The sequence below is a fragment of the Eschrichtius robustus genome, chromosome 14 (genome assembly GCF_028021215.1).
Source record: "Eschrichtius robustus isolate mEscRob2 chromosome 14, mEscRob2.pri, whole genome shotgun sequence".
NCBI lineage: Eukaryota > Metazoa > Chordata > Mammalia > Artiodactyla > Eschrichtiidae > Eschrichtius > Eschrichtius robustus.
Window position 1 is genome coordinate 37796112 of NC_090837.1, and position 24404 is coordinate 37820515.

Here is a 24404-nt window from a genome sequence, read left to right on the forward strand (position 1 = left end):
GAGGGAGGTGATATGGGGATATATGTATATGTATAGCTGATTCACTTTGTTATACAGCAGAAACTAACACAACATTGTAAAGCAATTATACTCCAATAAAGATGTTAAAAAAAAAAAGAGAGAAAGCCCACGTGCAGCAACAAAGACCCAATGCAGCCAAAAATAAATAAATAAATAATTTAAAATAAAATAAGATAAAAAGTAGAGTAGGGACTTCCCTGGTGGTCCAGTGGTTAAGACTCTGTGCTCCCAATTCCGGGGGTGGGGCGTCCAGGTTCGATACCTGGTTAGGGAACTAGATCCTGCATGCATGCCACAACTGAAGATCCTGCATGCAGCAATGAAGTTCCAGCGTGCTGAAACTAAGACCCAGCGCAGCCAAATAAATAAATAAATACTTTTTAAAAAAGAAAATAAAAAGTGGAGTAATCTCACAAACTGTGGTGAAGACAATTTAAATCAGCATATAAATCAGGGCAAAAGTCTAGTAAAAACAAACTCTTAACAAATGATGGTTTCCAATTTTTATTGCCAGGAGATTGGAGTCATCTTGAGAAGCTGGGACCGTGTCAAAATAATTTTGTGTTTGTTGAATTAGTAGAAGAGTATGTGTGTGTGTCACAGGATACAGCTATCATCAAGAAGAAAAAAGATAGGAAGACAGAACTTGACCTTTGCTGTTACTGTTTTCATTGCATTGACTTCAGTGCTTCATCTAAATTCTGCTTCTTATTTCTCAAGCTTCTTATGATCTTTTGCCTTCCTGGGGAGCTAGTTAGAACAATTCTGATCTGAGGAAAAATACTAGATATTTTTGTGGCCAAATTCAACTGAACTAAAGTTGAACAACTCGTTATTTCAATAGAATGTAGCAAAGGAATTATAGGAGCTTTATTCTTAGGGGAAGATTCTTTATTGCAGAAACACTTTTGTTTGTTTGTTTGTTTTTAAGTGAAAAGTTTCTACTACTCAGCCAAAATCTTGGGATCTACAAAGGGCGTTAAGAAGAGAGTTGATGGTCTGAACTGATGTGTTGATACTCCCTCCCCCACCCTTTTTAATGATTTCTCAGATAAGGTTTATTTAATATCAAGGAAACTCATATTTTTTAAACCAATATTCACCACCAAAAATACAAAATTCTATAATATTAAGTGGAGAAGGGCTACAGGATTGTAGGTCAATTTAAAACTTTAAAAATTTATTGCCAGAATTCTAGATAGAATGATATAGTGGTTAAAAGTGGCGGCTCTAAAATTAAGCTACTTGGGTTCAATTACCAGCTCTACCACTTTCAGCTGTATGTTTTTGTCTTAATTATTAACTTCTCTTTCCCGCATTTTCTTTGCCCATAAAATGGGAAGGATCATAATGATTATACTGCTTCAGAGTTTGCAGTAAGGATTGGAGATTTTGCTGCTACCAAATTGAACAGTGTAAATTGACAGAATTTTATAAGAAGGAGATTACAAATCAGCTAACTTTTTTATTGAAACCAACAGTGAAAAAAAAACATATTTTACATCATTACTCCTTATATATTTGCATATAAGGGAAATAAGAGTTTGGCAAAAGAATCCTTCTTATATGCAATACACTCAGATATTTGTTTCCTTTTCTTTTTTTTTAAGATGCTGGTTGCCCTCCACTAAATTGATTTTGCCACTCACTAAGGACTGCAAACCACGGTGTAAAAAGCATTGCTCTAATAAAACCCCTTCACTTACAGTGGAAAAACTGAAGTCTTAAGAACCTGGGAAACTTACTTAAGATTATATAGCTAAGAAACGTGATACATCACATTAATAGAATGAAGGATAAAAATTATATGATCTCAATAGATGCAGAAAAAACATTTGACAAAATTCAACACCCTTTCATGATCAAAGCTCTCAAGAAATTGAGTGTAGAAGGAACATAGCTCACATAATATAAACTATATCTAAGAAACTCATAGCTAATATCACACTCAATAGTGAAAAGTGAAAAGCTTTTCCTATAAAATCAGGAATGAGACAAAAGTGCCCACTCTCACAATTCCTATTCAACCTAGTCCTGGAACTCCTAGTCAGAACAATCGGGCAAGAAAAAGAGATAAATGTAATCCTAGTGGAAAGAAGAGAATAGTGGGACAACTGACTATCCATTTAGAAAAAAAAGAAAAATAAGATTGCTACTTCATGTCCTACAACATCAAACATATTCAAACGGACTAAATTTTTTAATGCAAAATAAAATCACAAAAATACTAGGAAAATATATATAAATAATTTTAGGTTGGAAAGGAAATTTTAAGACTGGTGATTTAAAAGAAACCAAAAAGGAAGAGATTGATAAATGGAATAAAATATTTCTCAAGTTCTCTGCATTAAAAGAAAACCTACAAATAAAGTTAAATGGCACATGAAAACTTGGAGGAAATGTTGCCATCGTTTATGAAAAATGAAGAATTCACAATCTCAAAATAGGACACTTACAAATTCATAAAGACAATCACACCTAAATGCAAAGTTGGTAAAGGACAGTTCACAAAATTAGAAATATGAATGGCCAATAAATTTACACAAAACCTTCAAGAGAAATTTTTCTTTCTCCAAATGGATAGTCAGTTGTCCCAGTATCCTACTCTTTCCATTGGAAATTACATAATGGCATTTACTTCCCTACATTTATGTACTTTATACTTATTCCTTTGATCTAGTCTATGTAGCATAAATGGTGTTTGATGTGCTAACTAACGTTATTGTGGTAATTATTTCACAATATATACGGGTATCAAAATCATCACCTTGCAAGCCTTAAACTTACACAATGTTATGTGTCAATTATACCTCAATAAAGCTGGGGAAAAAAGATTACATAGTTACAGAAGGGCATAAAATTCTGGAACCAGAATTTTCTTTTAATCAAGATACAATTTACATGCCACAAAATTCACCCTTTGAAGTGTACAATTCAGTGGTTTTTAGTTTATTCACAAAGTTGTGCAACCATTACCACTATCCGATTCCAGGATACTTTCTTCACCCCTAAAGAAACCCCCTGTCCAGGACTTCCCTGGTGGCACAGTGGTTAGGAATCCACCTGCCAATGCAGGGGACACGGGTTCAATCCCTGGTCCGGGAAGATCCCACATGCCGTGGAGCAACTAAGCCCGTGCGCCACAACTGCTGAAGCCCGCGCACCTAGAGCCTGTGCTCTGCAATAAGAGAAGCCACCAAAATGAGAAGCCCGCGCACCGCGAAGAAGAGTAGGCCCCACTCGCCACAACTAGAGGAAGCCCGTACGCAGCAACAAGACCCAACGCAGCCAAAAATAAATAATTTTTAAAAAGTGAAAAGACAACCCACAGAATGGGAGAACATTCCTGCAAATCATTATGTCTCATAAGGCACTTGTATCCAGAATGTACAAAGAATAATTACAGCTCAATAATAAAAATAAATGACAAACAAATTAAAAAAAAAAAAGAAAAGAAACCCCATATCCACTAGCAGTTGGACCAGAATTAGTATTTATTCCCAGTCCAAACATCTTTCCACTGTCATAGCTTTCTATCTTAAGGAACGTAAAACTTAATAAGTGTTTATACGTCTAAATGACCAAATTTATCAAATACTTGCTAGGACTTTACGTAATTCTGTGCTATTTACCATCTCAAGATTTTATATAAATTTCTATATTCTTTGGGAGGTTTCTGGCTTTCTTGTTTTGTTTTTTACTTTCTCAGGTTCTTGAGGGTACATGACAAACACTTAGGAACTAATCCTATGTACTCTAAACAGACTCAGGAAATGCTTTGTTCTTTGGATGTATAGCTCATCATCTCAAAGGAAATGAGACTGGTGATTTTTAAAGAGAATATGTGAGGCTTGGAGACTTTGACAAAAGGAAGAATTTTTTTTTTCTGTTTCAAGGTTTTCAAATAAAATCCACAACTAGACAATAGGTCCTTAAGAGGAAAATCTAAATATTTTCCTGAACAGAAGTTCAAATAAATTTTAAAAGGGCCTTACTATAATATAAACAGAATTTCCAGTCTGGTTTTCAAAACAAAACATCCATTCCTTGGTCCCCAGCTCTGCTTCTATTTTAACTTGTTGGAATTAATTTTACGTGAAATGAGCATGAATGCCAATTTTCTATTTTATGCCAAAATTACCAGGTGTCCAAAAAAAAAAATCTCTACTTTGAAGTTAGTCACATTTGGATTATTTAAATAGCATCCTCTTTAGTGTGAGTCATTGTATGCTTTGATTCTTCAGTGCATGGCTGTTGATTCTTTAGTAAACATGCTTTCAAATATTCAGAAGGACATAGGCCCACAGGAATTAATGACCAGAACTCAGGGCTCAAAAATTTGAAATGGTTGTAGATTAGTCCACTATAAAGAAATGAAAATGATGATAATGACAATAAAGCTAAAAGATAATTTTAAAAAATAGTGGCTAGCTCTTTTAAGCAAAACAAAAAAATTTTTTTAATTAAATTAGGTATAAAATGTAAAAACGATTGTATTAGTCTCCAATGAATATCCAAAAGAAAACTATGTATTTTAACATTAAATTTGGTAGGATATTAATTCCTTTTTCCCTGAAAAAAAAATCCACATAAAATCTTTGAAAATCTATTAATATTTAATTTTTTGAATTTCAATACAAAGAAAGTATACTGCCATTAATTTTCCAATCCTTCAAGTTAATAAAGTCATAAGATCTCTTTTAATACAGCATAAACTGAAATATACAGAATTTGTCAGGAGATAGTCTATGAATGCTTTATGAATGAATCGCTGATTTTTAAAATATTAAACAACCTTACCTAGTTTGGGTGACTAGCTGTTTTACTGACTCTAATCACTGAGTTATGTTACCATGGAAGGCTTAACTACAGTTACCTAGCCTTGGCAGATTAAAATATAAACCTTAACATTCATTTAACCTACATACTTTTTATTTGGCCAGGTAATTATATATGCTGTACATATAGTCATTTCTCAGATATTTGGTTCTTCAACTGAAGACCATGGTTCGAGGGAGGTGTCATTGGAAGACTGCCTTGATAGATGCCGAATACTAATCTCCAGAAAGTTAATATTCAATTCATAGTTTTTTCTGAATTGAATTCATTCTTTTTAGGTTAATCTCATACATCTTTTTAAGTTTGTCCCCAACCCTTTCTTAGAGATACAAAATTATACATTAAAGAATTTCCTATGAAATTTGTAGAATCCCACATTTCTTATTTATATTTCCTAATTATAAAGGCAGTTTACCAATTTTAATTATTTTAGAATTTGGAGAAACAAATGCTGTTTTACATAGTCATTGAAATACATTTAAAAAATAATTTCTTTTCTGCAATGGGATCCAATCTGCAAATGGGAATAATACTACTAACCTCCAGAGTGATTATGAGGATTCAGTGAATGACTCAGGTAAAGCACCTGGCATATGGTAAGGGCTCAATAAGAGACAGCCATGGTTTTTACAACCCTGGTATCGGTGTTGCAGTCACATTAATTCATTCACATGACCTAAGACATTTCATCAAAGCATAGATCTTATGTTAGATATTTGTTATGTAAGATATTCCCCTAGAAAGAAGAGCAATTAAGTAGCTATTTCAAGTACTCAAAAGCCTTCTTCATATACAAGTAAAAGAAGCGTAAATACGCTTTGCTAAAGAATTAAAAGTGCATTATGGTGTACCTCATATAATAAGATCTTGTCAGATTTTAATTGCTCAGACACAATGCAAAAAATAATGATCTATACCATTGAAAGTGCAAAAAGAAAGCCTAGCTTTAAAACAATGTTAAAAGAGTTTTTCAAAGACATAGATTCATTCCAAACGTATTTTTAAACCCCAACTGCAGTGTTAGCTTGCAAAATATCTAATAAAAAAGAGTTCCCTGATTCCAGTCCTTTATGTTTCATGATCTGATGTTAGTTTATTTAAGAGATAAGAGCATGACTGATTTATAGTTTCTTTTCTAAACCTTTGAGGTAGGTAAACATTCTAACTTCTTGCCTTTAAGCAAAGTTATGTTCTACTTTTTATAACCCATTTGTAAAGATTTCCAGGAAGTAGCAATCTGGTAGCAATTTCAGTGGTGTTTATACTCACTGTCAGAGACACTGACCACACATCAGCTTAATGTATCAGGTCAAACACTTGGGAATGGCTACAGGACTTGCACATATAGATCTTGGGAGGAAATTATAAGCCTATAGGGCAGAGGTATCAAATGGGTTTCAACATCTAACATCAATTTCAGGTGTTTGCTGCCTGAATCGTTGTGTTGAGAAGGATTTTGAGGACAGAGGTAGTGCTCTGGGAGAAAGGGTAGATGCCTGCTGCAATGTAAAAGCAATGACTGGACTTCCCTGGTGGCACAGTGGTTAAGAATCCACCTGTCAATGCAGGGGACACAGGTTCGATCCCTGGTCTGGGAAGATCCCACATGCCTCAGAGCAACTAAGCCCGTGCGCCACAACTACTGAGCCTGCGCTCTAGAGCTCGCGAGGCACAACTACTGAGCCCGCGTGCTGCAACTACTGAAGCCTGCACACCTAGAGCCCATGCTCCACAACAAGAGAAGCCACCACAATGAAAAGCCCTCACACTGCAACGAAGACCCAACACAGCCAAAAATAAATAAAAAATTAAAAAAAAAAAAAAGCAATGACTGCCCCTGGCAGCTGGAGGAGGGACTGATTTGCCAGCTATGTTCTACTCTTGGGGTGTTACATGTGGCTCAAGGCAACTAGTTAGCATTGGGGTCCTACAAGCTCTTATCCCCAGAAAAGCTTCTCACTATGCATCTGCTTCATCCTCTCTCTGAAAACCAGCTCCCCCAGCCCTCACCCACCCCCATTGTGTGCAGGGGGCAGGAGGTGCTGCCCTCACAGCACTTGAGTTTACTGTCAGCAGTATGAGTAAGTAGCAGAAACTAACAGTGGCTCTTATTTGCAAAGAACAGAAGGTCTCCACTTAATTTAAGCAGAAAGAGAACTTAATTTTGGAAGTTCAGAGAATGAACAGGAGGATTGGTGGAGCAGGCTCAGGCAGGAACCAAGGGAGGCGGGGCAGAGTCCAGGTCCTGCCATAGGGATGGTCTGCTTAGGATGCAGGCGCCAGCAGCACTGCACACTTGCTGCTCCTGGACCCTCCCTACCCCTGGACACTCACCTTATGCCACTGGACCCTGAACTCCACCACACCATCATGAATAACCTCTGAGTCACCTTTGTGTCACTCCCTCAAAATTCCAAATTCCAAGCTGGAGCCTGAGAGTAGGGGGTACTCAGATCAAAGGGCTACACTCCGGCTATTGGGAGAGGACTGGTTCTCAGAGTAGAGGACCTTGGGTTAAACAGACACCCTCAAAAGGTGTCCACTGCATGCTATATTCTGCAAGGCAGACAGCATGTGAGAAGATGCCAAGTGCCATCCAGCTTAGAAACTGCTGTCACAGAACAGAGTGATGAACCAAGTTGAGAGCATGAAAGTCTGAAGTTATGGCGAAGGCTATCTAGGAACAGGCAGAGTGGTACCCGGGGAGCTGGAGCTGCTGACACTGGTAGGGACTTCGCTAGGTATAACAGGCCTGGGACGAAACTACAGGAGAACTAGGAAGAACTGAAGTCAGAAAAATAAACCTAGATGATGCCGAAATAGATTCCAACAGCAAAGACTAGATTTCCAACAAATAGTCCCGGAGCTGCGGAGGCACACCAGGCACAGGGTGGAAATCTAAGATTGTAGACCAGGCAGGCAATAAGTTAGACACTGGAGAGAGCAACAAAACAGGGCAAAACGATGGGCTGGATTTGCTGCAGCTCACATAAGATCGCCGTTTCTTGTATCTATTCATTGTAGGAGGTGTCCTTACACATCCAGTGGATTGCTTCTCTTAGACAGACCTTGCCCAGGTGTGTGCACCAGTCCTGGAGGTGATGAAGGCAGCAGAAATTGTATGGCATCTCGCCACAGAGCTTGGCACAACAAGCCTAACATTCAAGGATGGATACTTGCCTTTTGCTCGATTTTCCCTGTCTTTGTTTAGAGGGCTCCTCATATTTGCCCTAATTGGCCAGGTGGAGGAGGCAAGGCTGAGGTGGTGTAGATAACCCGAGGCACCGTGACTTAAGGAGATCCAAGCTTTGAATGGTTATGGTGGAAGGCATTTGGGGGGGAGGGGGTGGTAGTGAGGATAGTCATTAAAGAGCAGAGACCAGTGCCTGCACCTGTGTAGGACTGCAGGCTCTCTAGTTACCAGGAAGAGAAAATCATCATCACAGCCTCAGTGATGCAAGCAGCAACAGCAGCAGATGACCGACACAGGCAGGAGAGGTTTATTCCACACACAACCACTTCCTGGCAAAATCACATGTTCCAGGGTGAGAGGGAGTGGGCCCCAACGAAACTCCAAATCCTTCAGGCTTTCCATCAGTCAAATAATTGTAAGCATTAATAAACTTAAATAAACGATGTGTTTCACTTTTGTAGGGACTTAACCTATTTCATTAATTTATTTCAAGTTTTCTCCTAGCTTCTTCATCCAGCAGACTCGCCCAGGGATTCCATGATTTAGGTTCCTTATCACTCCTTAACCCATACATACCAGACCTCCCTGCTGTGTGGGAGGGACACAGGGGTGTGCTTCTTCATTTGTCCTTTTCACAAATGAACAGATTTTCACTTGAAAGCAATTTCTATTATACCAAACTCAGTGAGGCTTTAGAGATTCTCTTTGTCCCGTTTGTTTTAAATACGCCTGGAGATAAGTGAGACTCCAGATTGAAAAGTCTCCAGAATATTTACAGACTGAAGCTTGATGTTGTTAGATGAATATTCCAAAAGAGAAAACAGGGAATGAAGTAATAAAAAGAATTAAAATGAGGGTTAAGGGAAGAAAAGTGAAGATAAGTGAGTATAACAAAACATGTAGGATTTTGACACCCTCTCCCATCTTTAAAACTCCATACAGAACATCTTCAAAGCCACTTCATCCCTTGAACTGGAGTAAACTAGTATTTTTGAGTTGATTTTTTTGAGGCTGAGAGTTTAGGACAAAAAAATACTATCTCTATTTTACATAGAAGTTTAGAAAAGTAGCAGCTCAAGGAATTTATTTTCTAGTTAAAAAAAAAAAGCTAAATATAAATTTACATGAAAATTTTAATGCCCAAGACAGTCAAGGGCAAATGAAGTTTTAGCAGCTAAATCATATAAAGCACGATGTTACCTTTTAGTTAATGTGAATGCCTATGCCTATCTTTGGCTCATTTAGTGAGCTGAAAAAAATTTTTTTTCAAACCCTTATATTCATTTCCTAAGTTTCTAGAATACCAGAATACTGACACATATGATTGTACCATTTCTTATTTGTCGAAGATGATTCTGAATTTCGCTAAAAACCACAAAGGAAACCAACAATCCCAACATTAATAGTTCTGATAACCCCACCAAAGAGGAAATACGAAGAGGAAGTTAATCTGAGAGTCTGTCAGGGCAGAAGTGATTTCAGCAGAAGACACTCAATATTCAGCCCTTCTGGACACTGAATGACCCTCATTTTTTCCCAGTTCATTCTGGACCTTCTGGACCCTCTTCCTTCTGCTTCAGCGACTGGCTGCAAGGCCAGTAGGAAAGGTGCTTGGATTCAGATGAGCAGGATTCTAGTTGTGGCTGCTCCACGTTCGTTGCGGTGGCAGCCTCAGTTTCCACAGCTGTCAAACGGGACAATAATACCTGCCCCAGTTCCTCCTCTGGGACGTTGCCAGCATCGCCTGAGAACACGCTGTCCCAAGACAAGCCAAAGCCACCATTACTGGGAGAGTCGCCAACAAAACTCGGCTTCGGTTCCCTCTCCCGGCAAGGCTGGTTCGACCTACAGTCAACAGGAAGCTCCTGGGGCTGGGACAGGATCCCTGGATCGGAAGGAGGCCAGACGCGAGCGTTTCTGGACGGCGATCAGGCTGGTGATGAGGGTGTTAGTAACACCCCCCTGGCTGGGCTGAGATTTTACTATCCACGACAAAGAGTGCGGAAGCATAGTACTGAAGAGCAAACAGCCAACCCCCAAACTCCTGTACTCCCCCACGAAAACAAAGCCCTCGGCACTACAGAGAGCGGGGCGAGGGGAAAGGAGAAAGGCCGAGGCACCCCACCCTATCTTCCGCGGCAGCCGAGCTGCAGGTTCCGCGCGTGGGGAGGGGGCGCTGTGGGCCTGCTTTCCGTGTGGAGAAGCGCCTCCTCCTCACGCCCCCTCAGCCTGCGCCGCCTCGGGAATCCGCCCCGGACCCCGCCGCCATGTTGGGTCGGGATTAGTGACTCGGTCTCGCCGCCGACCGGGACGGCTGGAGGGCGGCCCGCAACCCGAAGGGACGCGCGCCGGCGTCAGAAGGCGGGGTCGCGGGAGCCCGGTCGAGCGCGGCGCGAGTTCCGGTGAGCGGGCGGCCGCGCGCGCAGGTAGCCCGCCCCCGCCCCTGCACGGGGGGGCGGGGCCGGGAGTGAGGGCGGGTACCGCGCGGGGAGGAGGTGGAGCGTGAGGCCGCGGGGTTGGGGAGCCCGGGAATTCCCTCCTGAAGTAGCGAGTTCCCGGCCGGTTGTGCCGTCGTCGCTGCCGCTCGGCGCCCGGGACGAGGAGGTGGAGGACGGAGAGGGCCCCGCGGGCCTCCCCTCCGCCCGCCGCCCCCTCCCCGCCACCCTTCCCCGCCGCTGCGGCGACTCATACGAGCGCGGCTGGAGCGCAGGTAAGGACGCTTCGGGGCCCCGCGGGCGGAGCAGGAGGCGGCCGATCCCGGCCCCGCAGCGCTAGGCCCGGCGCCTGCCAGCGCCCGGAGGCGCCGCCGCTCTCCGCCGGCTCCGAGTCGGGAAGTTGGGGAGAAACTTCTCCCCTCCCCCGGCCCGGCTCGCCCGACGGGCGTGTGTCCTTCCCGGCGCTACCTGCTCGCCCTCTGCCTCGGTCTCCGCCCAGTCCATTCCTTCCCGGTCCCGCCCAAGTCCGACCTAAGGTCCTGGGAGCGCCGGGACACCCGCACCCGCGTCTCTGAGGTTGTGCTGGCCGCCCGGCGAGGGGCCGGCGAGGTTTCTTTTGGCCGAAGTAAGGAGCGGGAGCAGCGGCCCCTTTCCGTCCCCGGGGTCGGGGGTCTGCCTGTCGGCGGACGCGGGGTGGCAACTGTGCCGGGAGAGCGGGCGGGGGATGGGGGGCGAGCGGGTGAGCCTCTCGCTGCGCTAGGTTTGATTGAAAACCGCAACATGTTAAAGTTTTCCTTTGTTTTGGGTTGGGGGTTGGGAAATAATGCTGTTCAGCGTGCACTTTTAGTGTTATGACACTCCGTCTCCCATTTGGTTCGGTTCTCTGTCGACATGTGTTACAGAAAATTTTGTTTTAATGTGTGTTTTTCTTCTTGATAATTGCTTCCAGCTTTTGCTTTATTGGGCATGGGGCAACGTTGTTTTAAGAAGCTCTTAGAAAATCAAATCCGATGTAGGGTAGGGACTGCTTTAATTTTTGTTCTGTAGTGGGTGGGACCCAACATGGTTTGGATTTGGTAGAATTATTTTCTGTTTCATTAATTAAAACAGGCACGGCATGACACACGGTCTGACGATTTATAAATTGTTAGGGAAATGAAAAGTTGAGTCTCCACTGGAATCAAACTTTTATGTTCAAGCCATTTATTATGTGTATATGTTCCCACCGGAATGTGTGTTCACATAGATGATCTCACATATACATGTGTATGATGGTGGTATACTCGTGCATTGCAACTGCAGGATTTCAGTGGCAAAGTTAACTTGATAATTCTGAGTGTGTTTAAACCATCCTGTTAAATTATCTGTGGTTAAATTACACGCTAAGGAAAATATTACTAAATAGGTACACGTGAGTGTAGGCATTTAAGGCAAAGTATGTGGTAAATCTAATGTATTAACTAGCACAATGGTTGGCACACAGTGGACAGGAAACATTTTGAATGGACAGGTAATGAAGGAGTGTCTTGTATTAGAAGCCAGGGATCTTGTATGTGTCACATGTGATTTTCATCTATTCTGTAAGAAAGTTATATTTCATTATTTATGTTTTGTTCTGTTTTTACTAATATATTAGATCCCTGCCATAGTTGACCCTTTAAGAAAAGGAAGTGTAATTGTATTTTAATTTTGGGACATTAGCTAAACCTCAGTGGAGATTTTTAATGCTGGTTGACAATTCATTGGGTCCTAATTTGAAAAAAAACAAATGACTTTGATCTGAATCTAAGTACAAGACAGTTCACATTCATGTTTCCAGGATAAAGTATAAAACGGCTCTTAAAATATGTACTCTGCCGTAACCACCATAATGTTATAATAGCTTTAATTTTGCAGTACGTTTTTGCTGACTTCATAAACCACAAAATTGACTCCTTTCTGTTCAACCGAAAGTGAAATTACAGCTTTGACCTATCTTCTGGGATAGGTGGAATTTGTCTTATGGCTGAAGTATAATATTAATACATGGTTCAAGTTTTTTTTTTTTTTAAATCAGTGAATTCTCAAGCTGAAAAATCAACGTCTATGCAAATAAATCTCCTTCATGGTATGTAATGTTAAAAGAATAAATATCCTAAAAGATAGCAAGGACCCAGTGTAAATGAAATATTACCGACACATGCTTTAAGAGTTGTTTATGTAGAGTTCAAATTTGCATCCTTTTAGGCAGTAAATAATTTATTAATGTAATTTTTCTTTATAAATATGTTTAGCTCTTAATCTAGTGAGTCTGTTTAGCGTAGACGTTATTTATTATTAGTTTCTATTAGCATTATGTTAAAAAAAGAAGCCTAACGTCAAACATTTTTAGAGAGCAGTATTAAGGTCTGGTATCTAGGAATGCAAACTCGGGGGGTAAAACTATGTATTTTTTAAAAACCTGCAAGGAAGTGATTTCTGTAAAAGTAAAGATAAAAGAGGAGGGAGGAGGCTGTGATTGGGACCTGGCTCCTGAAGTGGTGGCAAAGTTCTTTACCCTGATGGTGGTATAGTTCAAGTGTATAGTTCATTAAGCCATGATCTGTGTCTGTGTTTTAGTTTATGTGAAACTTTTTTTTTTCCCTTTTTAAAGAAGCCTGTGTGTAATGTACTTTACAGTGTATAAGGTGTTTCGCTAAAGGACTTAGTATTTGGTGACTGACTTTAGAATACTGCTGGGCTGCCCTTTGCAAACAAGGTTAGACCTATTAAACCATAACTGGGAAATACCAGCTGGCATATGTAACTACTTTCACAGGTAAATAACATATGTTAATTATGTTAATATTTTGAGGAAATACACCAGGTTTAACTAACTTTAAATCCTCTTCAGTTTTGTATGTTGTACATGACAAGTAGTAGGTAATCAAAATATGTTTATTAAACTAGGGAACACTGTTCTGTCATCAAATATAAAATATGCCCTATTTTTCAGAAGATTATGATAACATGACAGTTAAGACTCAAAATTTAACTATGGCATCAAGGTAATAAGTCTTTCATCCATTTTCAGTTTTCTGGAACAATAATTCTTTAGATTGGTAATTTCAGCCTGCGATTTGATATTCTTAAGGATGTCTTAAAATTCTCAGCATAAAATAAGTTTTCATTTACTCAGACTTTATGAAGATGTGCTGTATAGCACCTAAAGAAATGGTGTTTTGTTTCAAATGACATTATGGTGTTGGAGTTTCCAAAATGCTGTGAATCGCTGCCTTATGCTACTTTACTTGCTTTGTGTAATGGCTTGCTCTGGTAGTTGTTGGCGTGGTTGCTTTGCACTGTGGTAATGTAGAGCTGAAGAGGAGATCATGGCTGTACCAAGTTCTTATATCACAGGAACTTTCAGTTATGTTACAAAGGTGATGTTTGTGGTGCTGGCTTTGTTGTGTGAATATTTACAGGAAGTTTTAGTTAAGATCTTCCATTGTTCAGAACCCTACATGGCTTAGGTCACCTTCAGTTCACGTTTAAACAGGTCTGTAATACAAATACAAGTTCCTCTAGCGAGGTACAACTGCTTTTCTTTAAAGGAAATCATCTGTTCCTGTTAAAGTACCTTGGTATCTGATTGGTAGTGTGTGCGGCGGTTTGTGTGGCTATGGTAGGGTATGTAGTCTCTCTTTTCTTCCTCTCAGCTGCTCCGGCGCCACAATTAGGCTGCCTATTGCTCAGCTACAGCTGCTGGGTGATTATGAACCATCCAGCTCCTGTCTAAACTCAGAGGCAGATTTAGCAAAAGGAGCTAGAGTAACAAGAGGGTGAAAGAGAAGAGCCAGTGCCGCTGCCAGGATCATTTTAACGTGTCTGTGTGCCAAGGAATCGTTGGCTGCAGCAGCGCCACTGTTGTCTTGGAACTAGCAGACTTGATAGCAACACATCCTGGTCTGGGTTAGGTTTACCTGGTGTTACTCTTTAAGATCTTGAAGCTCACTCCAGGAAAGAAAGGGAATCCTGTAATTTCAGAGTACAGGATAATGTACAGTGAGGTTACTGATGGGCTGAGCTATGCCTCTGCTCCCCCCCGCCGCCCCCCAACCCGGGACAGCAGTGCCCTTCAGTTTCCCTAATTTGAGTATATATGTGATTTCAGGTTCTCTGAAGCGTATACCATATACTCTGTGCCGTTTTAACCCGTGTCTCTTCGAAGTGCTGCTGCTGTTACTGTTGCTTGGCGGGTGGCAGAGCTGATATGCAGGTTCTTTGGACTCCCTGCTTTTCTTCCAGGAAGTGGAAGACCTTCAAAAGGGATTATTTCTAGAACTAGCTGCGCATGGCATATCCCCTGTGACTGCTGGAGTTTTGCAAGTAGGAACCCTAGATTATTTTTCCTGTTGTTCTTTATTCCTGAGGTGTGAGAAGATGGACCTCAGCAAACGCAGATACAGCATCAAGCTCTCTATGGCAAGCCCCAGACTGGAAGAGGCCGCAGGCAAATTTTGCTGCCTCTGAAACGTTGCTCAGTGTGCCAAGCAAAGAACAGCAGCATCTTGTCCTCTCGTTTACCACTACCGTTGGAAAATCTAGACAATTCCTGTTGCTCGTTCTGGCTTTGGAATTTAGTGGTTCAGGATTTGGCTAATTTGGGATGGGGAATAGAGAGTATTGGGAGAAGTAGCTCTCAAACTGGTATAACCAGAAGGAAGGAAGAAGTACGGAAGACTGTACACTTGAACATTAACAAGTACACATTGTTATCGTGGCACATACTTAACAAGACAGTGGTGTGTTGACCCCCTTCTCTGTGCTCCCACAGAACGCTGGTATCAAAGCACATTTCTCCTTGCATTCTAATTATTTCTTTCCATGACTGTGATATACTTGACTTAGAACTCACTGTGGCAAGGAACTGTTTTATATGAATCTTTGAGAACAGTCTCTAATAGAATAAATCCTTTTGAGTTGTATTCAGGGATGTGGTTCTGTGTATATTTATGAGTTTATATATACAGACTTTCTCCCCACACAACATGTTTTTAAGGTATACCTGTAGTAAAATTTTACAAAAGTAGCTTAGTACTTTTTCAGAAGCTGATGTTAAAACAAGTTCTTTAGATCTTTAACCCTCAAAAGTTTTGGTCTAGAAAATGATTTTATAAAACTGTTTAAAAAGTTTAAACTTTAAATGTGAACTTAAAGGTCATTTTGATATTTCTAACATAAACTGGAAACTCTTTGTAGTTGGGGCTATACTAGTTTCTAGTAAGGTTTATTTTAAATAAGTGTTTTTTTACTATTTTAGTGAATGTTGAAAGCCCAAGATCCTAGATTGTAAAAAAAAGTACATCTGGGGGACTTCCCTGGTGGTCTAATGGTTAAGACTCCACGCTTCCATTGCAGGGAGTGCAGGTTCGATCTCTAGTCGAAGAACGGGGATCCTGATGCCACGCAGTGCAGCCAAAAATTTAAAAAAACGTTTTTTTTGGCGGGGGTATCCTATCATGGTATTAGTGACAGTCAGTATTATAATTGTGATAATATTCGTATATTCCAAGGACAAAAAGAAAAAGAAATCCTTGTTTTCTTGATGTAATCTGTGAAAGAATGCATAGGTCATAGGGTATGTCTGCTGAATTATTGGTGGGGGTGGAGGCAGGAAGTACTGGGAGGAAAAGACTGACCACTGAAACCTAAAGATTGTCTGGTTTCAGCCTCTGTTCCTAACAATATATGTAGACCTTAGGTTTTCTTAAACTGATTACAGAGGCTAGTCACTTCTGTAATTTTTTAATGTAACTTTTAGTTTCTTAGCGTTAAGTAGAAATTGCGGTGGGGTGGAGAAAATTGGTGGCTTTTGCTGCATAAGTTAATACTTACAACTGTTTCATGGCAAGTTTATTGATTTTTTTTTGGCTGTGTTGGGTCTTCATTGCTGTGCGGGCTTTCTCCAGTTGTGGAGAGCGGGAGCCACTCTTTGTTGTGGTGCGCGGGCTTCTCTTGTTGCGGAGCACGGGCTCCAGGCATGCGGGCTTCAGTAGTTGCAGCGCGAGGGCACAGGAGTTGTGGCTCGTGGGCTCTAGAGCGCAGGCTCAGTAGTTACGGCACACGGGCTTAGTTGCTCCGCGGCATGTGGGATCTTCCCGGACCAGGGATCGAACCCATGTTCCCTGCATTGGCAGGTGGATTCTCAACCACTGCGCCACCAGGGAAGTCCCAAGTTTATTGATTTCTTACATTTGTTCTGATGCAATTAGTATTTTCATATTATGGATACTTTTTAATTAATAGCAGTCAGGCATTTGAAAAGGAGCAGAGAAGGTAACATGGTGTAATAAGGACAAGACTAAAAGGTAGAAGACCATCTGGATTTTAATTCCACTTGTGACAGTGAAGAGCTGTGTGGCCTTGGTCAATTCATTGAACTTCATAGGCCTCAGCTTCAGCATTTGAAACGGGGGTACAGTTGGGCCAGATGTTTTCTAATATTCTTTCAGCCTTATTTAAATATGTGGCTCTACTGCAGTTGAAGTTTTTATATTGATAAAATTTTAAGGAAATGTTTTAAAGTCTAGAATTTGAAATAAAATTAGATACCAGGTAAATAAAAGTTAGGGTAAAAAACTGACCCACAGACTTGACACTGGACTTTCTCAGGCAAATAAAGTGTATTCCATTCATTAAGTGGACATTTATTAAACCTGTGGTGCAACAAATACTATGCCAGTTTTGATGTTATAAAAATGATTGCAGCATGACTACTACCTTCTAGGAATTCACAGTTGGGTGGAACTGGCTATAATTATGAGGCTGTTATAAATTTTTTAGATTGATCTTTTTAGTGGGATAATCCATTAGAATACTTCTCTGATTTTTGATGGGTGTTAGGGTGTGATACATCTGAAGCTTTAATAAATCCCTTTGTACTACATAGATTTAGCCTCAAGTAAACCGATTCAATTCTCTAGGCGGGAAGACTTGATGTTTTTCTAGATGTTAGTTCATTACAGATACTTGTGACTCACATACACAGGCTCCACAACACCTATACAGAAGATTTACTATAAGGAAACACATTTGAAAGCAAGGCTTTTAAAAAAACATTTCAGATTTATTTTGCAGTAAAATTAGAAAAGGACTGAATGATTCATTGAAGCACATAGTTGTGATGTCAGTTAACAGGTAGTTACGACGGGATGACAGCTTTGCTGCATTGTATCGGGAAAAGAGTCACTGACATTAAAACATCTTTTTTAATTGACAAAAGCGCAGACTAATTGTTTTGGATATTTTTCTTTAATACATGTAGTTAACGTTTAGAACAAAATAAGCATGGGCATTTGAAAATGGTTAGCTTTTTAAGGTTTGCATAATAGATTTTGTAGAAAGAAAGAGAAGGAAGGAAAAGAAAAGAAACTAAAATTATAAGGTGGAAAATCAGAATATTTTTCCCAGAAAAAGTTCTTTTCCGTAAGGTTAGCCTTTTTGGTTAGATTTCTGGGCAGCCCACTGGAGTTTATTTGTAAAAACCTAACATAAAGATACAACAGTGTTTGTGTGGTAAATATGTTCTGATTGATTTTAAGTTTTGTGTTTTTGTGTTTTTTTTTTTTTTTTTAATTTGCTGAGCTCTTTGAGCAAATGAAATACTTGGCCTACTAAACGCTCTGATTATACAGTGGATAACCTGTAGCCTTGCCAGTTGTCCTCCCTCCCCACCTTCCCTGCTTTTCACTATTGAAAAATCACAGTTACGAGCTCCATATTAGGATGCTAGGACTCTGAGCTTAATTTAAGGACAGAAGCTTCCCTAGTTCCTCCCACCTGCTTGCTAGGCACTGTGAAACTTGCTTCCTACCCTGACCCAGTGTGAGAAATGGAAACAGGTCAAAAGATTGGGAATGAGAAACAAAAATGAGGAGAGTAGAAGAGGAAAAAGGAGAAGTGGATGTAGTATGAAGTTTATAATTTTCTTTTTTTTGTGTCCTTTTTTCTTTTTCCCACCCATTCACTCTTTCTGTTAGGTATTGGGTAAAGACGGAGGAAAGCCTGTTTTATTTTTTATTTTTAGATTTTATTTATTTATTTTCTTTTAAAAAATTTTTTGGCTGCATCGGGTCTCAGTTGCGGCATGTGGGATCTTTCATTGCGGCGTGGGCTCTTCGTTTTGGCACACGGGCTTCTCTCTAGTTGTGGCGTGTGGGCTTCAGAGCACGTGGGCTCTGTAGTTTGCAGCACACGGGCTCTCTCGTTGAGGCACGCGAGCTCAGTAGTTGTGGTATGGGGACTTAGTTGCCCTGCAGCACGTGGGATCTTAGTTCCCTGACCAGGGATTGAACCCCCGTCCCCTGCATTGGAAGGCGGATTCTTTACCACTGGACCACCAGGGAAGCCCCAAGAAAGCCTGTTTTATGTCAGATGCTTTGCTATACATTCATATACATTTTCACGTTTAAGTTAAATCTTTGAAAAGGCATTCCAGAAACACACAGGAATCATGCATAAGATAGGCTTTTATTACACACAAAGAAACTGAGGATCAGTAAGTATATGTAATTTGCTAAGGTCGCATGACTCGTTGATGTGACTGAATAACTGACAGCAAGACTGTTTCCTATAAGACACCTTCCTTAGGGATAAGGAGCAATGATGGAAAGGGTGATTTTTTTATCTTTTTCCTTCTTCCGTAAACTGTACATTTGTATTGGGCTGAGAATTTTCAACACTTCCGCTTTTCTTTTTAATGGAATTAGCTTTGTGGTGCATATTTCATGATGGGTGTTGATGTCAACTATTATATGAGCTAAAAAATTGGGTTATTACACTAACTAAACTGTAGCTACAGCCCACATTACAGAGACAGTGTTTGCGTGTTCTTCCAGTCAAGTTTTTTTCCTATCTAAGTTTAATTCATCAGGGAATTCCCTAGCTGTCCAGTGGTTAGGACTCTACGCTTTCACTGCCGAGGGCCCGGGTTCAATCCCTGGTCGGGGAACCAAGATCCCACAAGCCTCCCACAAGCTGTGTGGCGTAGCCAAAAAGAAAAAAATTCATCATAGGAACAAAGGAGCATGCAGAAGTGGGTTATTACTCTAACTCAACTGGAGTAAATGTGGTTCTTTTGTAAGTTTGGGTTTGTAAAGTATACATATAGTCTGTATGTCTATAGTCTGCCTCCCCCCATATATATTTATATACATATATATAGTTTATGCTCAAATCAGTTTTCCTTCTACTGTGCAATATTGCCTTCTTTTCTACCAAGTATATGATTTATTCCTAGATGAGTTAGTAGAAATAGATGGAAGCTCTGTATTGTCTAAATTGTCCTCCATCATGTTTCAGGTGCATGCTGCAGAAAGAGAGCACACTTTCTGATTTGCTCTGTCAGTAGGATGGTGGTTTCCTGCACCTTGGTACAGACTCACCAACATTCAAAGCTGCATTTCCTTCTTAAGGAAATCCAGTAGAATTCTTCCACATTGGCTTGTTCTTTTATTTATTTATTTAAAATTTTTATTACTTATTTTATTTTTTTGGCTGCGTTGGGTCTTCGTTGCTGCGCGCGGGCTTTTCTCTGGTTGCGGCCAGCAGGGACTCCTCTTTGTTGTGGTGCGCAGGCTTCTCATTGTGGTGGCTTCTCTTGTTGCAGAGCACGGGCTCTAGGCACGCGGGCTTCAGTAGTTGTGGCGTGCAGACTCAGTAGTTGTGGCACACGGGCCTAGTTGCTCTGCGGCATGTGGGATCTTCCCCGACCAGCGCTCGAACCCATGTCCCCCGCATTGGCAGGTGGATTCTTAACCACTGCGCCACCAGGGAAGCCCTGGCTTGTTCCTTTAAATCTTATTGTTCCATGAATTCCTCACTCTCTGCATGAAGAGTCTCATCTAAAGCTCTAAATGGAAATTTTGTTTGCTACTCTTTTGCCACTGTGTCAAGTTCCATTGACAGTGATTTCCTTCACCACCTTAGAAGCCTTTTCTTCTTTGGCTTCCTTTTAGTTCTTCCATTGTATCTAAGAATGTACCCTTTGTCCTCTCTTATAAGCTGGAGCATTGTTTTCTATGGGAATACAGCTTGATTTTGTTGCATTATTATCCCACACAGAATATCCGCAGTACAACTCCACGCATCACTGCCAACGGTTCCATCACTGCCTGTGTTTACTGAGTCTACATAAGGGTTAGCAGATAGTTTTAAACTGTTGTGCCAGGGACTCCCCAGTGGTCCAGTGGTGAAGAGTCCACGCTCCCACTGCAGGGAGCATGGGTTCCATCCCTGGTTGGGGGAACTAGAATCCTGCATGCCATGCAGCGCAGCCAAAAAATAAATAAAATACCCTGTTGTACCAACTCTATGAGCTTAGAATGGCTTCCACTAGGTAAGCTCCATGAGGGTAGGGATCTTTATTTTGTTTACTGAAGTTATCCCAAGTATCTAGAACAACAGCACATAGTAGGCACGTATTAAATATTTTTTAAATATGGGCAAGTACAGCAGTTGGCTGGCAATATTTGCTTACCATGGGCATAGGAGAAAGGAGTGTCAGCAGCCAGCTTCTCACTGAAAACTCATGCAGTAAGTAACCTCAAGACTCCTTGGAGTGGCGGGCCCAGTGCTAAACAATGGCATTAATGCTCAGGATGAATTCAGATAAACACTCTACTTGAGTCTGATGAAGAAACTGAGATTCGATTTAGCAGTGACTCGTAAATGTTAAGGAGAAGTAAGAATAAGTGGGTTTCTTTTCTTTATATCATAGTCTCTAACTATATCTTTAGCAGCCATGCTTCTTAAAAACTCTGGCACACATTAGTTCCCCTTATGCTGATTGAGTCATATGCTTGTATCTGGTTGTAGGTAGAACTGAGACAGATAGTCCTTGACAGGGCAGCTACCTTCCAGTGACAACTTTACACCATAGAAGGGGAGAAGGCATTTTTAGTGGAAAAGTAGCTGTCTCTGCCACAGAAGGGAACAGGAAGTAACGTAGTAGTTGAATGAGTTAGGTATATGGAAATACACTATTTAGTTGTATAAATATGATTAGAATATTTATTTGAAAGGTGTGGGCACAGATGGTATCTTCTTTTTTTTTTAATTTATTTTGTTTATTTATTTATTTAATTTTTATTTTTTTGGCTGCCGTTGGGTCTTCGTTGCTGCTCGCGGGCTTTCTCTAGTGGCAGCAAGCAGGGGCTACTCTTTGTTGCGGTGCTCAGGCTTCTCATTGTGGTGGCTTCGCTTGTTGTGGAGTACGGGCTCTAGACGCGTGGGCTTCATTAGTTGCAGCACGCAGGCTCAGTAGTTGTGGCTCACGGGCTCTAGAGCACAGGCTCAGTAGTTGTGGCGCACGGGCTTAGTTGCTCTGTGGCATGTGGGATCTTCCCAGACCAGGGCTGGAACCCATGTCCCCTGCATTGGCAGGCGGATTCTTAACCACTGTGCCACCAGGGAAGCCCCCAGATGGTATCTTCTTAATTCGGGCAACAATATTGGTACAGAAGCAAACTAACGGTGATGGTTTAAGATTCTAATGGGCAGTGTACCACCTAAAGGAATGAATTCCCCAGGCTTTTTTATGTGAAAAGTTTGAGAAGCACCCTGGTAAGGAAGGGGGTCAGAGTAGATGGGGCTTTTATCTAAATACATTTAGATAGCACTTTTAGTGATTGAGAAAAGACAGTAATTAGCCATATCAAAGAATTTGGGGGGTAATAGTGGCAGGTGGAAATTATGATGGAGCTAAACCTCCCTTTCCCCAGTCTCACCTCACACTTCCCCTTCTCCCCACCCCCTTAAGCCACTCCTACTGGGGCTTAGTTTTTGTTTTTGATTTTTTTTTAAGTCAGAAGGAGGAACTCATAATAAAGGTCAAGTAGAAGAGAGAGTCAGGAACCTCTTAGGTTGTCAGAGGATGAATAGGATTTTTAGGATGATTGATGCTTAGAAGAAGGAAAAACTAATGACAACGTAGACGATTCTTCAAGATAATCACAGCCAGAAGTAAGAAAGAAGCCACAGATCCACAACTTCAGAAAGTCGAAATGATAGATCATAAGAAACAGCTAGCATGTCTTCTTTTTAATCTCCTAACTTCTGTAACAAGAGGATGCTCTTTAATGGAAAAGCTAGGAAAAAAGTATAAGAAACTAGATAGTAGATAGTAAGAGGGCATCTAGCTTTGACTGATTTCAGGCTTCTAGGTCCAGAAGAATTCCATCTGAAGGTTCTGAAAGACATTTCTGATATTCCCAGGACCCCACTGGTAATAGAAAGAAATCATGGTGGACTTCCCTGGTGACACAGTGGTTAAGAATCTGCCTGCCAATGCAGGGGACACGGGTTTGATCCCTGGTCCGGGAAGATCCCACATGCCACGGAGCAGCTAAGCTTGTGCGCCACAACTACTGAGCTGCGCTCTAGAGCCTGCGAGCCACAACTGTTGAGCCCGCATGCTGCAACTACTGAAGCCCGCGCGCCTAGAGCCGGTGCTCTGCAACAAAGAGAAGCCACCGCAATGAGAAGCCCATGCACCGCAAGGAAGAGTAGCCCCCACTCGCTGCAACTAGAGAAAGCCCGCAGGCAGCAACAAAGACCCAATGCAGCCAAAAAATAAAAACAAAATTTAAAAAAAAGAAAGAAATCATGGAGACAGACATCTCAAAAAAAAAGAAAAATGATTAAATGATGCCTTAAAAGGTGAATTTTAATAAATGCAGACGCTGAAAGTTGCCTTTGAATTTGGACAAAATTCTGTAACAGTTTATTAAACAGTTACCATTTATAAACAATTGGAATGTTACAGAGAAGTAATTTTTAACACTTAGTTGTCCAGCAGTGCTTTCTTGAATTGTTGAAGCACCTCTTTGTAGTCTGAGTAAATACGGGCTCTAGATCATCTGTCAGTGGTACTTTCCTGTGTTGGTGAGTGGTCGGACCTGATAAAGCTTAGTTTCCTTCTAACAGCAAGGGTCAGTGATTCCTTTTCCAATTTTTTTTTTTTTGGGTCTGTTTTATTTTCCCCTTTCTGTAATTAAGTCTTCTAATGGCACTATAGACTTTGCTTTATCTTTTTGATATTCAGAGTCAGGGATATTAACAGGTTTAAAGCTCTTTTTATGTATTTCCGGATTTTTTTTTTTAAGGAAAATTAAACTGGAGTATGGGATAAGCATGTGTGTTTATCCCATAATATCTGTGAACATTGTTTTATTTTTGTTAGTTATATATGTGAACAAAGATACCTCAAAGTTATTTTTATTTGCTTTTTCAGTTGAAGTCTACTGTGCATTTTTCTGTACTTGCTCATAACCATTGCCAATCTTGCTCTTGGGTTGTCTTTTTCTTATAGATTTTTACAGATTCTTCGTGTACAATAGATATTAATCCTTTATGTTGCAAGCTTCATATCTCTGCTTGTCTTTATTTTGTTTAATGTTTTTTATCTTAAGGTATTACAAATAATTTTCCTTTTGTAACTTCTGAATTTTGTGTTCTAAGAATACTTTCCACAGCTGACAATAATTTTTAAAATTCTATTTATAGGTTTTTGTTTTGTTTTATGTTACAAATAATTTAACTGTTTACTCTGCAACTTATATATGTTGTGAGATAAGGATCCAATTCCTTTTTTCTTTCCTCAGATGATGGAGCTCACCAATGCTGTTTATTAAATCTCTCCTTTTTCCACAGATTCAAAATGCCACATTTAGCATTTACAAATTCTTTTACTCTCAGGCTTGTTTTGGGGCACTCTTTGTTTTCCAGATATTTACTTGTTTATTCCTATGCCAGTACCACATAGCTTGATGATGAGGATGATCATGACCCCGGTAACAACAGCAGGAGCAGCAGCTAATGCGTATTATTACGTGTGTACCAGTCACAGTGGTGAATACTTTAACCTATTTTACCTGATTCATTTGTCACAAAACCCA

General features: G+C 40.6%; 1 protein-coding gene across 3 annotated transcripts in view; it reads left to right on the forward strand.

Annotated features, from left to right (window-relative positions):
• The window catches only part of YES1 (YES proto-oncogene 1, Src family tyrosine kinase), a 101822-nt gene that overhangs the window by 13738 nt on the left and 63680 nt on the right, over positions 1-24404 (forward strand). Inside the window, exon 1 of one of the 3 annotated variants that reach the window (XM_068562252.1) lies at positions 9545-10455. The exons of 1 other annotated variant lie outside the window; for it this stretch is intronic. The gene's annotated coding sequence lies outside the window, so the exon portion shown is untranslated. Of the gene's footprint in view, positions 1-9544; positions 10456-10552; positions 10764-24404 lie in introns of those variants that run through there. One more of the 3 variants, XM_068562251.1, reaches the window with a different exon arrangement.